Raw genomic sequence first — 23449 nt, 5'->3', positions numbered from 1 at the left:
GAGTCTGGGCGTGAAATCCTCAAGCTTCCAACACGATTGTTTCATAAAGTAAATCCGAGGCTGAAAGTGGTAAGGAACCTGGGGAAGAAGTCCTACCTGGTCCCGAAGAGACAACTGCAGCTGACTTCTTCAAGTCACAATTCCGAACAGCGCGGTTTTTGGTTTTGTTTTAAAGTAAGTTTGACTCCTTGGAAACGGGCCGCGAGGACACAGCAGGTGTATGTCCGGTCGGTAACCAGAGTGCACCTTCTGCCTTGAAGCAGCCGCGGGGTCTTCTGCCATGTGCAGAACCCAACACTCGTCGTCAAAATGGTTGGTCACTTGGAGTTGTCCAGCCTGTCGCTGTCCTCACGGAGCCGCGGCGGATGCCACAGCCCGTGTGGGTTTGCTGCGCGTCTCCCGGGTCCCCTCGGCAGCTGGCCGCGCAGGGAGCTGGGCTCCCGGGAGGCGTCCTGCCCCAGCCCCTTCCGGCAGGCCGCCCGAGGCAGGGGTCCTCCCGAGCTCACGACAAGGACGCGTGACTCCGCCAATTCGCCCCGCCGATGTCCAACGGGAAGAGACGGGAACAGCAGATGCGCTTCCTGGTGGAAGATGCGAGCCCCTGACGCCCGTCCCTGCCCCTTGCCCCTGGCGCCTGCCCCTGACACCTGCGGGCCTCACGGCTACTTATGCTAATGAGGCCCACGGCTCCCGTGTAGTCGTGGCCGAGTGGTTAAGGCGATGGACTAGAAATCCATTGGGGTCTCCCCGCGCAGGTTCGAATCCTGCCGACTACGGCGCCCCGCCCCCCACCTGGGGGCCATCCTATTGTCGCCGCCTGAGCCGGGAAGGCAGCGACCCGGTTCTTTCTGGGGCGGCGGCAAGACTCCGCGCTTGCCCGGACAGGAGGCGCCGTGTTTCCATGCACTTTTGCACAAGTCACGCGGCCACAGTCCTGCAGGTGTGTCCCTGTCCCCGAGGAGGAGCCAGGCTTCGCGATGCTCCCGTGTCCGCCGCGGTCCCAGCCCCGCTCGGACGGCAGCGTGTCCGCCCGGGAGGTGGCCGCGGGGTCCACATCTCCGAGGAATCGCACCTTCGTCTGGACGCTTGTCCCGCCACGCACGGCCTGGCCACTGGAAAGGACATCCCAGGAAACTTTGGATCAAATACAGAGGAAAGCCACGACCGGGAGATGGTCCCCAAGTCGTGAATCCAAACCACTGCACAAGTAAGGAAATTAAGTAAAGCCATTTTCCTCGTCCAGCAGGGTCGACGGGGTCTCGCTGAGCTGGCTGGTCCTGGGGTCCTGGACAGGGGTGGGGTGGGGGGGAAGAGAGGGGCCAAAGACAAGGAGTTTGACCCTCCCTGGGCTCAAGCCAGACCCGGTTCAGAGGCAGAATCGCACTGTACGAATTACAGGCAGGGGGTCGTGTATTAAAGGGACACTTGACTCCCTGCCTGGACAATCCTTGGAGACTCCGGCCTGTCACTGTTCTGGCTGCTTTGTCGCACCCGTGTCATCACACCCGTGTGCACCTAGTGCAAGGATGCTTCTCATAACTCCTCGTAAACACGGTGCCCATCCTACGGATGGATGACCGGATCCCTGTCTCCTTCATGTGTGTCTCCAGAGGCAGGAGGAATAATTAAAAGCACTTTGAGTCGCCAAGTCAACTGGGTCGGTGGTGCTGAGCTGTGACAGGTCCTCTCGGCTGAGCAGTGCCAGTGGGATGAACGTGACTCGGCCGGGCCTACAAGACAGGTTTCGAAGGGTGAACTTGATCTTTCTTTGCAAAACGCATCATCTTTCTTCTCTCCTCCTTTCCCATCCAGGTGACTGGTGGCTGAGACTCAGAACCTAACAGAATTCTAAAATGTCAGAGCTAATGGAATGTTCAGGTCCTCTTGTGGAAACAATTCCTAATTTTAGAGGTGAGGGAAGTGACCCATGTGACATCAAAGTACAGAATTTAAAAACAGAAATGTGTTCAGAAAAGGGCGTCTGGCTGGCTGAGTTGGTAGAGCGGGCAACTCTTGATCTCAAGGCTGCTGGTTCAAGCCCCATGTGGGGAATAGAGATTGCTTTAAAAAATAAATGTAAAAAAAGACAGTTTTTTTTTTTTTTTTAATGTGTTCAAAAACATACCTTAGAGGAGAGTTTTGATCTGTCAGCGGGAGTTCCTCTCATTCCCAATGCTTCTTCTGGAGGAGCCCGTGGAGGGCAGAGCCCATGTTCTGGGGGCTGTAGCAAGGATCCCCAGCCAGGACGGCCCATGACGCAGAATTTTGCTTCTCAGAGTGTGGGTGTGTGATCTGGTTTCCAAACATTGCCGCTGGGATTCTAGAAAGAGTTCTCCCTTTACTTTTAAATTGCCAAGATGTCTTGTAGAGGAGGAAGACAAAACCGACAACATCACACTGGTGGACCGGAGCCAGAGTTCTGGTGATTTCAACAGAGAATGTAAGTAAGGAAGTGGAGACGACCCGATAGGGCCACACTTCACTTTCCTCCATCGTTTTGATATTCAGAGCGTAGTAGCATTTCCAGTGGAAATACGGCCACAGCTCTAATGTAAAGATTTCTATCAGTCATATTAAAAAGTAAAACAAGTATAATTCATTTTAATAATGTTTTATTTAACCCAATACAGCCAACCTATCATTTCAAGCTGTAAGCAATTTGGAGAGTCGACGAGATATTTTGTTGTTTTTTTTTTTTTTTCTGGGCATGATCTTCCAAGTCTGGCGGGTAGTTTGCACTTGGAGTGCGTTTCCTTGGGTCCAAGGGCTCACTGGTTCCCCGAGGCAAGCGGCTAAGACACCACAGATCTGCAGCGTGTAGAAAGCACCACACTGAGCGTGCAGGACATCGAAGCCAAGGATGGTCTACGCGGGAGACAACCGGGTACGTCTAAGTTGGGAGTCTCCCGGGCGCACACCTTGCGGCGCTTCGGGGACTACTGTCGCTGTGACTCCCAGCATTTCCAGGCGCTCTTCCCCGACTCCCTGGGTGTCTGCGGCGGCCGGTGAGCGAGGCTCGCAGCCCCTGTCCCCGAGCAGCGGGGAGCGCCTGTCCGGGCAGCGGATGCAGCTGTTTGGGCACCGAGGACACTGTCCCTCCTTTGCAGGGACGATTTCTAAGAAGGCAGAGGCCAGGAAGCCGTGCGCCTTCATCACTCATCAGCTCCCCCCTCTCCTCTCCTGGGGGGTGGGGGTGGGGCGCGTCTCTCTGATGGGCTGAGTTGCTGCCCTTACGGCAAAGGTAGAATTCCTCGTGGGTGCAAGTTGATGGTTAGCTTCCGCCCTCGCTTCCTGCCATCCGTGCATCTTGGAGGCTGCCTTCCCACTTGGATACTGAGAGAGTTCATACTGAGAGAGTAGTTCATCCCCCACCCCCGGCTTCTATGCCTCTCCCGGTGTCTTTGCCAAAACACGGTTTGAGAAGACGCACATCACCGCTAGCGCCCCCAAGTCACTTTTTGCACATATATCTCCTTTCAGCCTGGTGTTACACTTCTCCTTCATTGTGTCTGCAGAACGTGTGTCTCAATGGACTGTCCCGTTTCAATCCTCAAAGTCCAGCTGATAAACTATTTCAGCCACTGTCGTAGCAAATCACCCCACTTACGAATCTAACTGGTGTCGTGTCCTTTCTAAATAGTAAATTCCTACGTGGAGTGTCCTTTGCTCTCTCCTGTCTTCCTGGCTTCATCTGAGAGTCCGCAGAAAGTAGATGCATGAATCCAGCATTTCCCCTCACATGTCTTAAGAAACCTCTGTGTCCTCTGTTACATGTGCTGGTCTTTCAGAAGGAACACAGCACTGCCAGTAAAATGCTACTTACGAGGTGTCTGTGACTCCCGGAAAGAAAGGCAGAAAAGGACAAACCAGGGGCTTCTTCTCAGTGGAGACCATGGAGTTGGGTTTGGAAGGGGGGAGTAGAGGATCCTGTGACCTCTGGTTACAAGGGCACAGAGTTCCGTTCCACTCTGTTGGGCCTGCGTGTGTCTGATTTTAGTGTCTCGGGGGTGTGCACTGAGGAACTCACACCTGGCAAAGGTGAGAGAAGTCGTACAGCTGGTTTGACTAGGACCTGAGCCTCGGGCATGGATGTGCCTTGGCCTCCTAGTTTATAAAGTTGAGGTTAATGACTCACATAGACGCGTTTCAGAGACGATATTTCTCTGGCAACTTTGTGTTTAATTACAGTGTAGTAGTGATGAAACTTATTCGTTAAAATAAAAGGAGACACAAAGGAGAGGCTAAAATGCAGACGGTTTCTCAGTCTGCTGTCTGTGGCCTCTAACAGTGTTTGTGAACCCCCCCGGAGTGGTCTCTACAATTGTTGGTTTTGCCCCCGGGGGTGGGCGTCTCTCTGTGAGAGGGTGAGTAAATGTTATTTTCCGGGCCGTGGGATTTTGAGCCAAAAAATAAGTTAAGAATTTCTTCCTTAATAGCTTCATGACCACTGAATGGGAAGAAGAGCTTGCTACCTCGATTTTGTTGTTTTGGGAAGCACACAAAATGACTAAGAGAAGATATGTGGGTCACAAATAGATTCCTTCTAACTTGTACTAGGTTTGTCTGACGTGAGTCCAACATGAGTCTTCTCAAAGACAAAGTCCCACTCGCTATCACAGGAGGGAAGAAGCTTTCTTGGAAACCACTAGGCTCACTGCCATGCCCACGTGTGTTGATGACTCAGACCAAGACAGGCGGGTGTCCATCTAAAGCAAATGACTTTCAAGGACTTGGCTGATCCGTATTGCCAACGGCATTGACAAACTTATTCTCTTCTCCCCCCTCGTATATTACACGAGTGTGATTGTATTTATGCCTTCCACTTCATCGCTGCCATTACACCCTCAGGAGGTTTTTGTTGTTGTTGAGATTTTATTTTCAAGTAATCTCTGCACACAGTGTGGAGCTTGAACTCACAACCCTGACATCAAGAGGCCCAAGCTCCACCCACTGAGCCAGCCAGGCGCCCCTACACTCACGGTCTCTAACGGCTATTCAAACCCTTCCCGTGTGGGCTCTGTTGCATGTGCATAGAGTAGCCTTCCTAGTTGGACACAAGTCACAAGAGCAGGGACACGTCCTCCGCCTTCACTTTGTGTTAACTACACCCCAGTCAATAAGATCAAATTCATTCAGAAATGGAGTTTTATCAAAGATACACTGTGTTTCACAGTTTGCTTTTCTGTTTTTGATGTTTTTTGTTTGTTTTGTCTGCGTAAGCTATGCTAAGCACTTAATATTATATCTGGGAGGCTTCAGACAGCTTCGTCATGTTTCATACGGTTCATAAGGAAGGGAAAAAGGGCAAAGTAAATGCCTCTATGTAAAATGCTTGAAAAAAGAAAAAATATTCAGGAACAAGTTCAACAAAAGAAGTGCAAAACTTACACTCTGAAGACTACAAAACATTACTGAAATAAATGAAGATAGATATGTTTATGGATTGCGTCTGAACAGTGTTATGATAGCAAGTGTCCCCCAAATTGATCTTCCCTCCCAGAATGCTAGCTGACTTCTCTGTAGAAATTGATGAGCTGATTCTAAAATTCACATGGGATTTCAAGGGACCCAGAATATCCAGAACAATCTTGAAAAAGAAGAAAAAGCAGGAGGACTCACTTCCCAACTTTAAGACTAACTGCAAGGCAATGATGATCAGGACAGTGAAATCAATGGGATAGAATTGAGAGTCCAGAAACAAAGCCATATGTCTACAGTCATCTGGTTTTTTATTAAAAAGTGCCAAGGCCATTGGTGGGGGCGGGGGTGGGGGGGGAATGGTCTTTTCAACAAACGGTGGCTCTGAGACCTAGATGACCACCTGCCAAAGAATGAAGTTGTGTCCTTACCTCACACAATTTACACACATTAACTCAAAACGGGTTAAAGGCATAATACAAGCTCTAATATTATCAACCTTTGAAAAGGAAACACTGGGGAAATCTTCAAGGCCTCAGATTTGGCAATGGATTGTTAGGTATGACACCAGGGCTCGAGCAACAAAAAATAGATAAAGTAGACTTCGTTAACGTCAAAAGCAATCGTGCTTCCAAGGACGCTATAAAAAATGCAACCAAAAAGCTAGAGGAAAAGATTTGCAAATCATATACCGGATGAGGGACTTGCATCTAGAATGTATAAAGACCTTTACAACTCCAGGGAAAGACAAATAGTTCGTGAAAAGTGAGCAAAGTACACAAATAGACTTTTGCCTAAGAAAGATATACAGATGGCCGTTAAGCACACGGGAAAATGTTGGCTGTCATTAGTCGTTTGGGAAGTGCAAATCAAAACCCCAGTGACATACCATTTCACACCTATCAGGATAGCTTTAATGAAAAGGCCATGTAATAACAAGTGTTGGGGAGGATATGGAGAAATCTGAACCATCACACACAGGGGAGGATGAAAATGGTGCATTCATGTGGGAAAACAGTCTGGCCGCTCTTCAAAAGATTAAGCATCGACCTACCATATGACCCAGCAATTCTAGGTATATAAACAAGATACAGGAAAACATGTACATAAATAATAATGATGGCAAAACTCACGTTATTTTGAAGTCCACGTGGTGAAAACTACAAGCTCTCTGCAACCCACGAGTTCAGCACTTCAATTTCTACGCACAGCAGCAAGCTGAAGCCAGGTCTGGTGGAACCTTCCAGAGGGAAAATATATGCACGTGCACCACCTTTTCACCTTTTCTGGTTTTTAAATATCGCAGCTATCACATATAATTCCGCAGTAAAAGTTGAAGGCTGTTCCAGTTGTGGGACGTAGCCCGTCCAGCCTCCCCAAAGGCTGACTCGTTCCAACAACTCATCAGAACAAGGAGTCCCTTCAATTCTGAGGAGAAAGTCTTACTTGCCAATATGGTGCTGCAGTATGGTAGTCATCCAGATGACATTAAGGAATAGGAAGGATTTGACTACAAGTGCACTTTCTGGTATGCAACGTGATCTTCACCAACAGAACCAAGCTTCAGCAAGGCTATTTACTTTAACAAGGGACAGCTCTGTCACGTAGTCGTGGCCGAGTGGTTAAGGCGATGGACTAGAAATCCATTGGGGTTTCCCCGCGCAGGTTCGAATCCTGCCGACTACGGAGCGACTCCCTCCGGAATATTTTGACATCTTGTAGGTTACTTTGAAACCCTACACAGCTGCAAGTTCAAGAGAAACAGGAACTGAACCCAAACTGTAAACAATGCATCCTCATTCACTAACCCCCCCCTGTTTTGTTCTTGGGATTAACGGGCCTGTGATGGAGCCTCTCAATCTGGCCAGAAAAAAAGAAATCATAATTACTGCATTATCCAGTAGGTTTGACCTGAGTCCTAATGCTTTCTTTTCTCCCAGAAGAGTCCAAATTTCAGGGATACCTTGGTGGTTCCTGCTTGAAGGTCACTCTTTCAGAAAGATGAAAAGCTAGTGGGAGTGCTTTCTTCTCCGTGGAATTGTTACCGTTAGGCAATTTTTGCAGACCAGCTGTATCGTTAATATCCCCCAATACACTCATGTTTTCATGCATCTGTGCGGGCTGATCTGGAGTTTCAGGCTGGCTTGCCACAACCCCAGCCTGGGTAAGGGGTAAGGAAAGAAGCGCCAGAAGTAAATGCTATCCGAAGACGGTAAAATCATTTGCTTCCATGTCCCTGGAAAATAAAGTCTGGAGCAAAGCTGTAGTCAACGGACAGAAAGTATGTTTTCTTTGCATATTAAGAATTCCAATATTGGGGCGCCTGGGTGGCTCAGTTGGTTGAGTGACTGACTTCTCAGCTCAGGGCGTGATCTCGCGGTCCATGGGTTCGAGCCCCACGTCGGGCCCTGTGCTGACAGCTCGGAGCCTGGAGCCTGCTTTGGATTCTGTGTCTCCCTCTCTTTCTGCCCCTCCCCCATTCATGCTCTGTCGCTGTCTCAAAAATAAACAAACATAAAAAAATTTTAATAAAAAAAGAATTTCAATATTTAAAATATTTTAAAAATAATCATGATATGAATCTCAAATGATATTGGGATACACGCAGTGAAAAAAAGTGTTTTCCATCTAATTGCTTGAGCTCTTCGATTTGCCTCCCCAGTGGAATGAGTTTTTGTATAACTTTCCAGAGTTACATGTGTGTATAATGTTCAGTCCACTCTATACTCTTAAGTGAAGGGTAGCAAATTCATACAGAGTGTTCATCTTGGTTATTTCTTTCCCTTAACAATACATACTGACCCATGGAAATATGCCCAACTGATTTCTGAACAGTAGCGTAGGGGGAAAAATTCAACAGAAGAGGGAGCCTTCAATACTTGGTCCTCGAGTAGCTGGCATCCGTAGGCCAAAAACCCCAACAAAAACAAAAACAAAAACCCACATCAACCTAAATCTCATTCTGTACACAAAAATTAACTTAAAATGAATCACAGACTGAAATGTAAAATTCTAAAGCTTTTAGAAAACAACATAGCAGATTTTTCAGGATCTAGGGTCAGGCAGACTCCTTCGACTTGGTACCAAAAGCTCAATCCTCAAAAGGAAAAGAGATAAATCAGACCTCTTCAAAATTAACAGCTTTTACTCTGCAGAAAGACGCTACGAAGCAGTTGAAAAAACAAGCTACAAATCGGGAGAAATATTTATAACCCACATATCTGGCCAAGGACAGTATCTAGAACATCTACACAGAATTCTCAAAACCGGACAGACCAGGAAAGAAAACCAACACTTTAGTTAGAAAGTCGATAAAAGACATGAGAGACATTACACCTATGATAATATACGGATGGCAATTAAGTACAGGAACAAAATGTTCAACTTCATTAGCTGTCAGGGAAATACAAATTAAAACCACAATAAGGTGTCACCCTCCACCTGTCCGAATGGCTAAACCAAAAATAATGACAACACTCGATTCTGGCGAGGATGTGGGGAAACTAAATCCCTCCTACACTGATGGTGGGAACGTAAAATGGTAAAGTGACTCAGGAAAATGGTTTGGTAGCTTCTTAGAAAAGTAAACATGAAATTTTCAGATAATCTAGTAATCACACTCTCGGGTATTTATTCCAGAGAAATAGGAATTTATGTTGCTACAAAGATCTGTATGTAGTTTTTTTTTTTTTTTTTTTTACAGCATCTTTACCCAGACTAGCCCCAAACTGGAAACACGGGTAGGTGAATGTCTGAACAGCTAATGATGTATCCACACTGTGAAATATGCTTCCAGTACAAAGCAAGAGACTACATATACATGTGGCCACTTGGATGAATTTCCAGGGACTTGTGTGGAAAAGAAGCCAATCTCAAAAAGTTATATTTTGTGTGATTCCACTTCTACAACATTCCGGGAAAGACTCACTTAGATGAAGAATCAGCTTCTGGTTTTGTGGCCTTAGGGAGGGAAGTGCTGGGAGAAGAAGGTGGGGGGGGGGGGAGTCTCACTGCCACGAAGCCACATGGGCTTGGGGTGCTGGCTACGTGAATCTGCACGTGATAAACTGCATAGAGGTGAACGTACTCACACAAAAGTGAGTACAACTGGGGAGATGAGAATAAGACTTGGAGGGCTGTATCAATGTCGATATCCTGCTGGTGATGTGATGAGCCCGGATGTTACCATGGGGGGAAACGTGTTCTCTCTCTAGCATTACTTACAACTCAGTGAGTCTGCAGTTACATAGAGTAAATACATAGATTTACATATATTATGCATGTGTAATTCACATCAGTACAAACGAACATGCCTCATTCACATGATCACCTGCAGAATATTCCATTATATATGCGTTCCACAGCTTAAAGAATCAAAAACTATTTCATTTAGAGTTTTGAAATCTTCTTTTTTTTTTGTATCATTACAAAAGAGCTTTTTATTAGAGGTGTAGTTGCCAGGTAGGTCTAGAATGTAAAGAATCCAGAAGCTTCTGGCTCTGCTGTTTTATTAGCGTAGGCTACATGTTTAACCTTCTTCGGTCTGTATTTCCCTCAAAATGGTTTTTTTTGGTGTGTGTGTATCATGTAATTTTTTTAATTTAATTTTTTTATTTCTTTTTTAAAATTTACATCCAAATTAGCATATAGTGCAACAACAATTTCAGGAGGAGATTCCTTAGTGCCCCTTATCTTTGTATTGCGCACGATTTCACAGCGAATGTCTTCGCGTTGTCCATCATTCCTCACAGAGTTTGATTCAGAGTCCGTCTGAACCTTCCATCAGGGTTTGTCCTGGTTTGGAGGGTAGCTCCCTGGTTGCCCTCAGAGGCTGACCAAGCAGGAAGCTGGAGATTAAATCAAACCGAGTCTCGTCAACCCAGGGACAAAGCACAACGTGCCCATTTGTCATGAGAGCAAAGGGTCATCTATTGGACCCATTATGTCAAAGAGTCAGGAGTTTTGGCTTCGAACGTACATTTTACTGTGTTCTTTCACCTCACTGGGAGAGAGTCAAAGTTGAAGACAACTGCTTCATCCCGGTGAGTGATCTTGCTGGATCTCAGTCTAGTTCTCATTTAGCTGCAGGAATTTCCATCTCCCGGGTTACATACGAAACAAGCAATCCGCTAGAGCCTGATTCTCCCTGCAGCTAAGTTTTCCACCTGAAAAGTTGAAGAAAGAGGAAGACAGAGGATCCTCAAGTCTAAGATACACTCACCCCACTGCCAGAAGGGATGGGTGGGTGGGGACATCTAAAGACGAAGCTGCTGGAGGGGGGGCAGACCAGGGAGAACTGGAGCGTCTTGACTCGCACTGTCAATCCTGAGGGCGAAAAACTGGGCTCCCTCTAGACATAAAAATGTAAGTTTCAGCCCTTCTAGTGCAGTCCAGAGACGGTGTCACAGGCTTGAAATTAGCACTTTGAATCAAAGCCAAAAAACGGGTGGCCAGTCCAGCTAAGAACAGGGGCCCCCGGAGTCTGGCTTCTCTTGACAGAATTGAGGAGCCTGGGCCAAGTCCCGCATTTCCACGATCTTTTTTTGAAGTCTTGGTTCGACCCTTGCAATTTCCCGGGAGGGCATTCGGGAGTCCAAGTGACCGACGCACAGGTGCAGAGGCCGCGTGACCCTCTTCCGGCAGGAGGGGGCCGCGTCCCGTTCCTGCTGGCAGGGGTCAGCCACAGAAGTGACGGAACGTGATGTCCCGGGCGGTCCACACAGGGTCTGCGCTTCTCTGGCAGGCAAGAGGGAACCGGGCAGAAAGTACGAGAATGTGCCCGAGAAGGTGCGCACCCTGCAGAATTCGGAAGGGAAGCGAAGGGGGTGAAGGAGGAAACCAGTCGGCGCCTTCAGGGGTTTGCAGGTGTCACAAACCGCGCCTGTATCTGGGGAAGCGAGGCCCCGGTTTGGGTAAAATCGCCTCGGAGAGGGCCCGTCTCTGCCCCGGGAGCTGGCCTGTCGGGTTTCTTCAAACGCCCGCAGCCTTGGCAGCCTGTAGAGGGGCCTTCTGGGCTAAGTCATCCGTCTGTCGGTGCCCGAGGGCCAAGACCCCGCAGGTAGAAACGGACCTGTCGCGCAGCCCCACATCTGACCGCTGAGCGCGGTGCGCAGGGGTGGGGGTGGGGGCGCTTCCAGAGCTGGGTGCAGGTGGCTCTGAACCCCGCGATGGGGGCTTGGAAATGGGGGGGGTGACTTTGGGGTCTCCAATAACGGAGAGCGGCCGAGCCAATGAGACCTGCGCGGACGCGCGGGCAGGGGTCACGAAAGGTAAAACAGAGCCCGGGACCACGTTAGCGGATAAATCCGAGTGCGCCGCGAGAAGGAAGAGGAGAAAGGTGATGGGCTGGAGGACCAGGAGCGAATCCCAAGGAAGGGGCTTTGCCCGAGCCCTGGTGTGGAGAGCTGACATCCTCGCCATCATCACTCCCAGCGCAGGCGGGTGACGGGCGACCTCGCAGGGAGAGGACTGGAGGTCCCCGAGGGTCTGCGCGGCGAGGACACGTCGGGAGTGGCGTGGACTGTTGGGCTGGGAAGAGAGTGAAACGCGGAGCAGAGACGGAGGGAGGGAGGGAGGGAGAGTTGGGGGACGGAGCGTAGCACCACGCGGGTCAAGCAGGTAGGAATCGGGATAGGAAAGCCAGCGGTGGCCTCGCCAAACGAGCAGAGTGGCGCAGCGGGAGCGTGCTGGGCCCATAACCCAGAGGTCGATGGATCGAAACCATCCTCTGCTAGGCTCGCTTATTGCTGCCCGCGAGCGCGGGGTCTGCTTCCCAAGCACCCCCAGGGCGGAGGCCCCTCCCGGGGAAGGATCTCACGGCTGCCCTGCTCTCTCTTTCTCAAAGCTCACGGAGTAACGGCAAACCCTCCCAGCCTTTTTTCTGGCACCTCGACTCCCGGTCTGCCGGCTGGACTCGGGCTCAAACCTAAAGAGTCACAGGGGCCTCTCGTGAGCTCGGCCGCGCCCCGACTTCCCGCGCCGCCGGGCCCTGGCGGCCTTGGCTTGGGACGCCGCGGAGGGGACCCTCGGGGGAAAGGGAGCTGACCCTGGGAGGAGCGGGGCTGACCCTCGGCGGAGCGGAGGTGACCCTCGGAGAGAGTGGGGGTTCAGGGCGGAGGGAGGGGAGGTGACGCTCCGGGGGGCGCCCGTAGGAGAAGCCCCCGCAATAGCGGGAATCCGTACCCGTGGGGAGCGGGCGGCGGGACGCGGTGCCGCGGCTCCCGGGGGAGGAGGTGCTGGCGGGGGCGGGTGGGCAGCGGGAGGGTGGGACGGGGAAGGGCAGGGGGAGACTGCGGGCAGGGGCAGGGTGGGGCGGGCGCCGGCGGACACCGGGGCCCGCAGAAGAGGACGCGGGGCCGCGCGGCGGGAGCGGACGGAAAAGGACCGGGACGCAGGCGGGCGGGGGGTTCGCGGGCGGGAACCGCTCGCAGAAGTGACCCCAGCGTCCGCCTCGCTTCCGGGCCGGGACGCGCGGGACCCGAGACGTGCGCGCCCCAGACGGCCGCGCCCCCGCCCTGCGGCCCCTGACTCCGGGACCCCCTCCCCGCGCGCCTCCCCGCACGTACCGGCCCGATCCCGGTCTCGGTGAGAAGCCCGGCTCCCCGGGGCCCGGGTGAAGTCTCCCGACTCGGGAAGGACGCGCTGTTCCGTCACCGCAGCGGCCGCGCCGTTCAGATGGGAGGGGGCGGACTTTTAGCCGGAAGTCTAGGGGGCAAATTCCCGCGTCTTCCTTCCGTGTCTGTTCACGAGCCGCGGCGCAGCCCCCGGAGGATGAGGAGCGGGACACGCTGCGGGTCCGGCTGTGGTTGCACCCCTTCTGTGCTCAGGGCTCTGTGAATTCCAGGTCCGGCTCCCGGGGGGACGCCGCACCTACCATCTTCCCCGGCTCGGGGAGAAGCCCCCTGCGGACCCCGCGGCCACCTCCCGGGCGGACACGCTGCCGTCCGAGCGGGGCTGGGACCGCGGCGGACACGGGAGCATCGCGAAGCCTGGCTCCTCCTCGGGGACAGGGACACACCTGCAGGACTGTGGCCGCGTGACTTGTGCAAAAGTGCATGGAAACACGGCGCCTCCTGTCCGGGCAAGCGCGGAGTCTTGCCGCCGCCCCAGAAAGAACCGGGTCGCTGCCTTCCCGGCTCAGGCGGCGACAATAGGATGGCCCCCAGGTGGGGGGCGGGGCGCCGTAGTCGGCAGGATTCGAACCTGCGCGGGGAGACCCCAATGGATTTCTAGTCCATCGCCTTAACCACTCGGCCACGACTACACGGGAGCCGTGGGCCTCATTAGCATAAGTAGCCGTGAGGCCCGCAGGTGTCAGGGGCAGGCGCCAGGGGCAGGGGGCAGGGACGGGCGTCAGGGGCTCGCATCTTCCACCAGGAAGCGCATCTGCTGTTCCCGTCTCTTCCCGTTGGACATCGGCGGGGCGAATTGGCGGAGTCACGCGTCCTTGTCGTGAGCTCGGGAGGACCCCTGCCTCGGGCGGCCTGCCGGAAGGGGCTGGGGCAGGACGCCTCCCGGGAGCCCAGCTCCCTGCGCGGCCAGCTGCCGAGGGGACCCGGGAGACGCGCAGCAAACCCACACGGGATGTAGCATCGGGCCGCGGCTCCGTGAGGACAACGACAGGCTGTGTCGAGGTCCAGCCCCAGCAGGTCCAGGGGTTCCCGAAGGATGAACGGCGTCGGCGAAAATAACACATGGACACAGACAACAGCAGTGGGTTCGACCGGCCGCTTTATTGTGGCAAACGTGGCATTATATTTGTTAGCAAATTCTTTGTAGCCGCCTTATCTATGTTTCTAGGCATTACCTAATTCTAAAAATGTTCCTTTGTGTGATCACCCATAAAGGAACAACATAGTTATTTTCTTGTAACGTTCCCTCCTGCCCTTTCAAGGTCATCTAGCTCTCAACACCTCAAGTGGAACGTTTACAGGGATAGGACTTTTTAATTGTTTCTTTGAACCATTTGCAGTATAAGGAACAAAGTATTCGCTTTGGTCTGGGGTGCCGGAAGGGAGCCAAGACGGCCCTGGGAACCCACGCTTAATGCATTCCCAGAGAAACGATGTATGCCTAGGAACTAATGAACCATTCTGTACCTTAACCCACCAGGTCCAGTTACCATCTGGAATGCCTCCTGGGGGCCAAGCGGGCCTAGGGGTTGGAGTAACTTGTATCCATAGATACGTTTCTTTGTTGCCGGAGTGGAGATTTCCAACCCATTTGCCCCCTCCTTGGCTGGGAAATATATGGGCCCATCCTTCCTTTAGGTAAAGAAGTCTTTATAGGGGGTGGCAAGGGCTGGCTGGATGTGGGGCCACACAATTTCCCCGCGGACAATTTCTTTCCCCAATGGTTCTTTTCCTGGGGGGCCTGGTGTGGGCATTTCCCCAACTGACAATTCCCCAGGTACTTTCATTGGTAGGGGGGCTGCCCTGACCAACGCTAAGGTCAAATTACATAAAAGCGGGAGCACGAGAAGCTTCACTTGTACTTGTACTTGTGGGCCACCCAGGCCCTGCCATCAGGCTGGTTGGATAGCTCGGCTTCCGGCGAGGCTGGACAACTCCATGTGACCAACCGTTTTCAAGACGAGTCTTGGGTTCCGCACATAGTGGAAGATCCGGCGGTCGTCTCCCCAAAAACCCACAATCATCTCATTTAAAAGACTGTCTGGCTGCACCCGTGTGCGGAGATCACCCTGGCACAGGCCCCCAATAAAGCCGTTCCTCAAACCTTCAAAACATGAACATGTATACAAATGTAAGAGGCTTCTAAAACTGTTCCCCATCTCACTGTTCTTTCAACATCATCTTTTAAAAATTCGTTAATTTTGCCAATCGCCTACTGGCGCCGATGTTTTCAGAAACAAGTTCAAGGTAATTACTTTCACTGTGCATTGCAGGCAACGAGGCAGATAATTAATCCAAGAACCCTTTGAGGCAAATGTCAACTCTCGGGGAATATCAATAAATAACCCACAAATCAATACAATGCGTCGCTCTGCTATTCACTTGGAAGACTGGATCACTTCGCACTGCAGGAAGCAAACAGAAGGTTCGCTCCTGACTCCGCAAACCGGAAGCCAGCAGCGGAAACATCGTGAAGTGTCCCTCCGTTCCTCTCAGTGTTTCACTGGCGAACAGGTTGCCTCACTGAGGTCATGTTAATTGCACATTACTCTTGTCAGTGAATATGTGTTATGTCATAAACGTTTTCCCAGGACTATTACAGAAACCTCCCAAATTTCTGTTTGGCGGCCTTTATTGATCTGTTAGGTAGATGAAGCAAAAATATTTAAACATTTCATCCATTTTTAATACCTTTTTAAACCTATCACAACGGGAAATGAAAAGGTTTGTGTTCAGTACACGCTCTTTGTTAAATTCATTTCCCTAGGACGGCGCTCCTCAAAGCTCAGTGGGCATCAGGTCCTCCCTCCTGGGCTCCCTCCTGGATTCCCTCCTGGGCTCTGTCCCGTGCCCCCTCCTGGACTCCCTCCTGGGCTCCCTCCTGGATTCCCTTCCGGATTCCTTCCTGGGCTCCCTCCTGGGCTCCGTCCTGGGCTCCCAAGCACCCTGTGACCGCTGTGACCGCGGTGTCCGCGAAGGGCGGCCGCTGGGGGTCGGCTCCGGTGCTGCGGGCGTCGGACATTCGAGTGGTTTGTGCCGGAGCCTTTTTCTGACCCGCCACGAGGCCGCGGGTTCTCGGTTTGCCCTGCACGGTGGGCGGGCTCCTTTGTTGCGGAGGGCGAGGCCCGCGGATCTTCCCGGCTGTCGCCCGGCCCCACTCCTTGGGGCGCGGCACGCATCCACTCTCGGTTCACCCCAGGCGAGCAGGTAGTCGTGGCCGAGTGGTTAAGGCGATGGACTTGAAATCCATTGGGGTCTCCCCGCGCAGGTTCGAATCCTGCCGACTACGGTTTTACCAGGAACAGTCTGGATTATTCTCCCGCGTACCCACACCCGCAGATGAAGGTAACGCACCCCGTTCCCCACCCGCGGGGGCTGCTTCCTCAAGTGCGGGCGGCGCCCTGCTCGGCTCCACTCGCCAAGTTGGCATGATGCACCCGACTTCCTCAGACTCCAGCCCCCACTGTGGGAAGTTAGGATCCCTGGAAAGTAGTGACTCTGGTAGCTCGCTACCGATCGATCACTTTGTGCCAAGGAGACGGGGGTGAAGCAGGAGCCCCGTGAGATTTTTATTTCCACTTAATCGATGAAGAAACTGCTCAGGGCCGCACAGTGAGGCGGTATGGCCGCGGACTTCCGGGCGGGTTGATGGGCCGGGGCGCTCACAAGGTCCTCAGGAGACACTCCTAAAATGCTCAGGTTGCTCGCAGCTTCAGGGGCAGATTTGTTAGCGCCCCCAAATCACAGTAGGTCCTCTTTTTCAGGCCCCTACTGCACCCCGGCGTTCCAAGGACTTGACGCGTCTTATTTGTCGATGTTTACACCAGGTCGTCAGAGATCCCGCCAGACATAATAGGTTTGTATCCTGGTCTCAGGACTGGGAAGCCAGAGGGCGAGCCCCGCACCCAACCCCCCAGCAGCTGTTCGTCGCCCCTGCCCCTGCCCCTGCCGGGGGTTCAGACCCGCGCCTGCCTCCACCGCTGAGCGGCTCACTGTTCTGGACTCGTCCTCTCCGGCGATAAGACCACAAGAGTGGTGCGACCTAACATCCTGGATTTGGCCTGGGATGGAATATTGGTGCCCGTTGAGTGTTCGGTGCTCGTGTTTTCCCTGATGCGGGAAGCATCACCCCTCAGTACATGGTCGGGGGGGGGGTTCGCCTATATCTGAGCGGGGCATTTCTTCATGGCGCGCGAAGAGTTTCCCACCCAGCAGACCTTTTCCGCTCCTGAACCCCAGAGCCTGATGCCGGGACAGACTTTTCCAACCAACAGGATTTGGATGTAGAGTGGAAGACTGGTTTGCGAGAAAGGCGAGAGCTGTTTTGGCCCCAGAGATGGGGAGGAATTGGAATTAAGGCACATATATTGGAGGGAGGGAGACTTTTAAACTCTGCAAAGCCCCGATCGGCATATTCCTTAGAATTAATGCTTCCATGCTCTGCAGAGAGAGACCCCAAAGCAGATTCTTCTGTCCCCACTCCCTTCTCCTCTAGCACGTTCAGGGGATGAAAGTGTTACGGCGGGTTTCAGAGATGATTAGGAGAAACAGTGATTAAGAGGCGTATGAGTTCAGGTCCGGAAGAAAGATGGGAGTGAACTTGCGGGTGAGAAGACCCGGTGGGGGATGGAGCCGTGGGGGGGGGGGGGAAGGTGACTGAAAGTTATATGGCTTTGAGGATAAATGATTATTTAGGGAGTCACTAAAAAGATCACCTTATGGCTAAGGGCAAGAATCATCCTGTTAGCAGCCTTCCCCAGAATGACACCCAACAGTGTGAGACAGTGGGGGGAACCCGACAAGATCCTCAGGGAAGCATAATGTAAGTCCAGGATTTTACATCAGCTGAGACGTATTTTGGGTCATTTAAGAAAGTGTATTCCCACCAAAAGGATTAGGCGGCATTTAACAGGCATAGATCCACACATAGCTATTACGGATGAATCTAAAAAAAAAAAAAAAAAAAAAGTGAAAGCTTCAGGAGCAGAATGAGACATAGAGCAAAATATGATACGGAAAATAAAATCAAATACGCAAAAATACTGACATCTGTTTTGCAGGAACGCATTTGAGTAAAACTGTAAACATTAGATGCTTTTAAAGTTAGCCTTATAGGGGCGCCTGGGTGGCTCAGTTGGTTGATCTCAGTTGGTTGATCTCATGGTTCGTGAGTTTGAGCCCCACGTCAGGCTCTGTGCTGACAGCTCAGAGCCTGGAGTGTGCTTTGATTTTGTGTCTCCTCTCTCTGCCTCACCCCTGCTCATGCTCTGTCTCTCACTGTCTCTCAATAATAAATAAACATTAATTTTTTTTAAAAAAGTTCACTTTGTAGAGTAGATTCGAGGGAGACCATTATGGAGATAAAACAATCAATCAGTTAAGACATGGTCTTTACAGAGACTAATTTACAACCGAGATTGTCTGAAAATCTGACAGGTGTTTCAAATCATTGTAATCTTTGAGACACATTTATGTACATATACGTATATATTATATTAGATAAAATTTAATGGATGAAAAAGAATGGCTAAAAGTTAGAATGACAGAAACTTCAAAATGTCGACAGTATTGCAGGGCTATCCAAGGCCTGTGAGCGGACAGTTGGAAATTATGGAGCTATTTTGGACACAAATCTGTCACCGTGTAATTAAATAAAAGACAAACTTAGCACAGGGTCCAACTTTTCTTTGTGTTTATGCTACATATCCCACAAGTCTGTAGAAGGTATCTATGACTATGTTCAGCTTAGTGGCGTTAACAGGGGTGGGATTTTTAATCAGTCTGTTTGTCTGCGACTTGGTGAGTCGATACGACTGACTGGATGCACACTGAGGTCTGAGACAGTGAGAGGAAGTTACACAGTAAATGTAAACAACACGTGTGGAGCACTTTACTGTTCGTATAAAATAACAAAACAACACACGCAAACAGAACTACAAACATTCAGACAAAAAGTTGCAGAGTCTGGGGGTGGGGGTGAGGGGGGAAATGTCACAGGGCACCTAGCAAAATAGTTGCTCCTGGAGTCAGAAGGCATAGAATATTGTAGTGTGAAAGGGAAATATCAAACCACCCAGCAAAAAAAAAAAAAAAAAAAAAAAAAAAAAAAAAAGCTGTATATAGACCAACAACGGTAATGTGCTTTGAACTGTGGAACGTAATTAAGTTAAATGCCTGCTTGGAAATCCAAAGACAAATTGCAACTCTTTGACGTTACCTGGATAGGGTCTATGCCTTCCCTCCTGACCCAGGAACATACCTGTAGTGGGGCATGCTGGGCCGATCATCCGTGGCAGGGAGGGAGAACTCCCCCAGAGGGATCAGGAGGTGTCTCGGGGGAAAGGATGCTGGAAAGAATTTTTCTAGGATTTGGGCTTTGGCCAGGTGCTTTGGGGGAGGCTCCCGAGTAGCAGGGTTCTGCTCTGGATTAGAAACTGCCAGAAAGCAGGCACTATTCCTTCACTGGGTATCGCAGTTGATCTCGTGAGAAGGAGGCAGATCGGAGAGAAGATAAAGCTGTAACTGGTCAGAGGTGGCAGTCACTTGTTTGCATGAGGAAGAGGTTTGGTATTGTGTGTGTGCCACAGTGACCTTAGACAAAGTTGGGCCGTCAGCTGTCTGACTCATTCTATCATGGTCTCGGAGGAGGCATGTCTGATGTCGGTATTCTGGGCAATTATATTCAATAGGAGAATGACGTGGCCTGGCCCGAGTGCCGGGTCAGCTTCTGGATGTCACAAGATACTTTATTCTCCTTTCTTTCTCTATCCAACACTTCTCTTGTGACGAAATTCTTGTTTGCCTCTTAATTTCAAAGTTGAGATTCAACATATCAAAGTTCTTGGGGGATACGATTGGGGAATATGGACTTTGACCAAAGTCTTTGAGCCCATCTTACCATAGTTAGCATCTAATGTGGGTAATGAGGGACATTAGAACAATTTCGAATGGGGCCACCTTCAGATGGGGTGTGAGATGAACAAACTTTGAGGTGATCAGAGGTCACTGGCATGATTGATTCCATTTCAGACAATCGGTGTATCAGAAATCCCTGTACCAGCCCTAAACCTTGACCTGCAAGGGCTTAGTTTTCAGACAGTAAAATGACCTCACAGAACGTCCCAGGAAACAGATATCACAAGGGTATCATCGTAGGTGGGAGGGCATCACAAAAATGGCCCTGATTTCACTTGAAAACATCATCCTCGGTATATAATGACTGATGGGGGCACCTGGGTGGCTCAGTTGGTTGAACAACTAGCTCTTGATTTGACTCCGGTCATGATCTCATAACTGTGTGATTGCCCCCCTACCCCCCACCAAGCCCAAGGCGCATGGAGCCTTGGAACAGGCTCTGAGATGGACAGGAGATTCTCTCTCCTGCTTGAGATTCTCTCTCCCTCTCCTTCTGCACACCCCCCCCCCCGTGTTAAACTCTCTCACAAATAAAAAATATATATATATATTTAAATATATAGACATATATAATGACTGGTTGATATCAACTGTGGTAAACTGAATTTCTACATTCTCTGGACATATATTCATCTATTTTATGCATGCCTCCCTTCTTCTTCAATTAGTCTGAGTCTTCTCACACTTAATAAGAAACAACAGAAAGGAAAAGAGTTTCCACAATCTTTCCTCCCCTCTTCTATAACAATCAGGCGAATCCGTATGGCTACAGGTTTGAGTCAACCACAGCTGTCAGTTTTTGGTGTAGAGGAAATATCTGTTGATCGTATCCTCTTTAAGTTTTCTGATTCTGATTCATGTGGGCCATTTTCTGATGGCAAAATATTTACAAGAAAGACTTAGAGTTTTACTTTTGCAGGGTAGAGACACTTTTTGCATGTTTCTCTGAACAAGAAAATTTGTGTGCCTAGGAAGGTAAGAAAGAATAAAGCAAACTTCAGTGTTGACCACACTAAGAGCAGTCCGTGTCCATGGGTGACGGAGTGTATGAAGAGTAGATCCCGCATACTCTGAAGGGTGAGGGGCTGCGGCAAAGCCATAATTGGTGTTTCCCCAGCACAGACCTAGCAAAACACTCGGGATTGTGCGTATCCCACACCGTGGGTCACGGTCAGTGACACACCGTGAGAGAGAAAACCAAAGATCTCTAATTTTGAATGAGGGTGTGTGTTTACTCGTGGTGGCAGAGACTTCACAGAACTCATTTATTATGAAGGGCGATCTGGATATGCACGTGTGGGTAAACAGTTTGCACAAAGCGACAACGGGAGAAGACGCAGGCCGTGAACGAGACCCGGCTACGGGGGGCAGAATTTGCAGGGCGAGCACATTTGGAGTTAGTGATAGGTGTTGGTTGTGTGGGGGAGAACATTGCCTAACACTCTCCTACCCGCCTGGTGTCGTGATGAGACTATTTGCTGGCGTGGGATCTTCCAGCCCGTAGCGGAACGTCTGCAGATTTCCAATCCGGGGTGAAAACAACCTCACTGCACGTAACACAGATGCCCAACCAGAAGTTAGAAGAAGAAGAAGAAGAAGAAGAAGAAGAAGAAGAAGAAGAAGAAGAAGAAGAAGGCCTATACACAGCAGCACAAGAGCAAATGAAAAAAGGAAACTTGTACAAATAATGTAATTCGTAAAGAAATAGCTGTAGAGCAGGAGTTAGCCGTGCTCGATGAGAAAGAGGGAAGTCTGGCGTTCTGGGGGCGGCACAATGGCCCGATGGAGGCCCAGTGAGATTATTACTATGGATTTCCCCTCAAGTTTTACCTCGAAATATGGTGAATCTGTAGATATCTTTACGATGCGATAATGAGTCTTAGGCACCCCTTACTGAGAGTCCCCTAATTTCAGATTTTCCACCTTTGGTTTCTGCGTGTGTGTGTGTGTGTGTGTGTGTGTGTATTGTATACACAAACTGGGTTCAGTGGCCGTAGGGAGAGGGGAGGAGGACCGTTAGAATTATTTATTTCCCGTTTGAAATATTTAGCAAGTGCAAACATTCTTTTTAATGTGCACAGAAAAATAAATGTTATGTGAGTCGATTCTTGCTTTTTATTTAGAGTTGTTTCCCGGTCACGGCAGAGTACAGGGGCTTTGCTGTTTCCCTCCTGTGTTTCCGTCTCATGGTTCTTTCCCTCCTTAAAAAGAAACCCCATTAAGCCAGAATGAAATTCCGTTCCTTCGTCCTGGCCCAGATGCAGGCGTGTGCAGACTTGCAGGGACTCCCAGGGGGTACCCAGGGCCAAACTGGTCGGGGTCATTGAGGTGAACAGCACTTTCCAGGAAAAAAACAAAGCGAGACCAAAAGATTCACAGGTTCCACCGAGACTTGAACTCGGATCGCTGGATTCAGAGTCCAGAGTGCTAACCATTACACCATGGAACCCCACGTGGACGTTGGTCCCCGTAATCGTCTATGAAGAGTTTGAGTGACTCCACTGAGCGTTTAGTCGAGTTTATGAGTCACGATTCTTCGTCCACGCTCGCGCATGACACTCTTAAAAACAAACCCCAGGAGATTTATTTTTGTGTTATTTTATGTTCCGCCACCTAGACGGCCATAGAGTGCCCCTCCCCACCCCAGCCCCCAGAGGTCCTCACCCTGCCGGCTTCGGGAGGAAGAGGGAGCACCCGATCCGCAGCGCGGCTGGGCGGACGTCACAGTCACTGTACGCGGCGACGGTCCCCGAGAAGCGGCCCGCTTAGTCCCCGGACACACGGGGCACAGGCTTGGCGTCTCGCCTCCCGGCCCCGCGGTGTTTTCTCCTCGCAGATTGTTGATCATCGCGTCTCCTGCCTCCAGGAAGACACACCCAGGTGTCCGTTTCTGGCACGTTCACGGGAGAAAACCCAAGGGAGGAGCGTGTTGGCGAGAAGAAGGAGCAGGTGGGCTTGAGCGCACCTCGGCCACCTGCAGCCGTCGGCAAGGAGCGCGTGGGCCACGCGGCAAGTCACTGTCTACACCCGCCAAGTCACCGTCTACACCCGCCGCCTGACCCGAGAGGAGCGTGCCCGCGAAGGCTGCCGAACTCTATCCACGACGTTCTTTCCCGCGGCTCCGCACAGACCCTCTCTCGGGCCCCGCGCTCCCCTTCGGCTAAAGAACAGGTTTCTGGGCGCGGAATTTGTGCGGGCGGGACCCCGGGGGGTGCGGGACCCTGGGGGGAGGGCGCGGGACCCCGGGGGGTGCCGGCCGCCTGCCCCGCGCGTTCGAGGCCGCAGAACGACTTCTCATCGGAGAGAAGGAGCCTGGGCCCTGCGGCGCGGTGACTATCCGGGTGAAACCTGTCGGCGCTCAGGACTGTGTCCGAGGCCAGCACCCGGGTCTCCGTGTCGCGCACCCCGGACACCCCCCGCCCCAGGCACTCGCCACGCGGAGGTGGTGCACGCGCCTCCCCTGCTAGCAGGGGCGAGCGAGGTCG

General features: G+C 51.2%; 6 non-coding genes across 6 annotated transcripts; 4 read left to right on the top strand and 2 right to left on the bottom strand.

Moving 5' to 3' along the window:
• The first annotated feature begins 694 nt into the window (after window positions 1-694).
• TRNAS-AGA lies at window positions 695-776 on the top strand. The gene has a single exon. It is a non-coding gene; the product is annotated as a tRNA-Ser (tRNA).
• Window positions 777-7022: 6246 nt separating this feature from the next.
• Window positions 7023-7104, top strand: TRNAS-AGA. The gene has a single exon. It is a non-coding gene; the product is annotated as a tRNA-Ser (tRNA).
• Window positions 7105-12079: 4975 nt separating this feature from the next.
• On the top strand, window positions 12080-12151 carry TRNAM-CAU. The gene has a single exon. It is a non-coding gene; the product is annotated as a tRNA-Met (tRNA).
• Window positions 12152-13599: 1448 nt separating this feature from the next.
• TRNAS-AGA lies at window positions 13600-13681 on the bottom strand. The gene has a single exon. It is a non-coding gene; the product is annotated as a tRNA-Ser (tRNA).
• Window positions 13682-16256: 2575 nt separating this feature from the next.
• Window positions 16257-16338, top strand: TRNAS-UGA. The gene has a single exon. It is a non-coding gene; the product is annotated as a tRNA-Ser (tRNA).
• A 6003-nt stretch (window positions 16339-22341) lies between these two features.
• Window positions 22342-22413, bottom strand: TRNAQ-CUG. The gene has a single exon. It is a non-coding gene; the product is annotated as a tRNA-Gln (tRNA).
• Between the last annotated feature and the right edge of the window lie 1036 nt (window positions 22414-23449).

Source organism: Felis catus, chromosome B2, assembly GCF_018350175.1.
Source record: "Felis catus isolate Fca126 chromosome B2, F.catus_Fca126_mat1.0, whole genome shotgun sequence".
Classification (NCBI taxonomy): domain Eukaryota; kingdom Metazoa; phylum Chordata; class Mammalia; order Carnivora; family Felidae; genus Felis; species Felis catus.
Note: the sequence above shows the minus strand (reverse complement) of the source record. Positions and strands in the feature narration are given on the sequence as shown.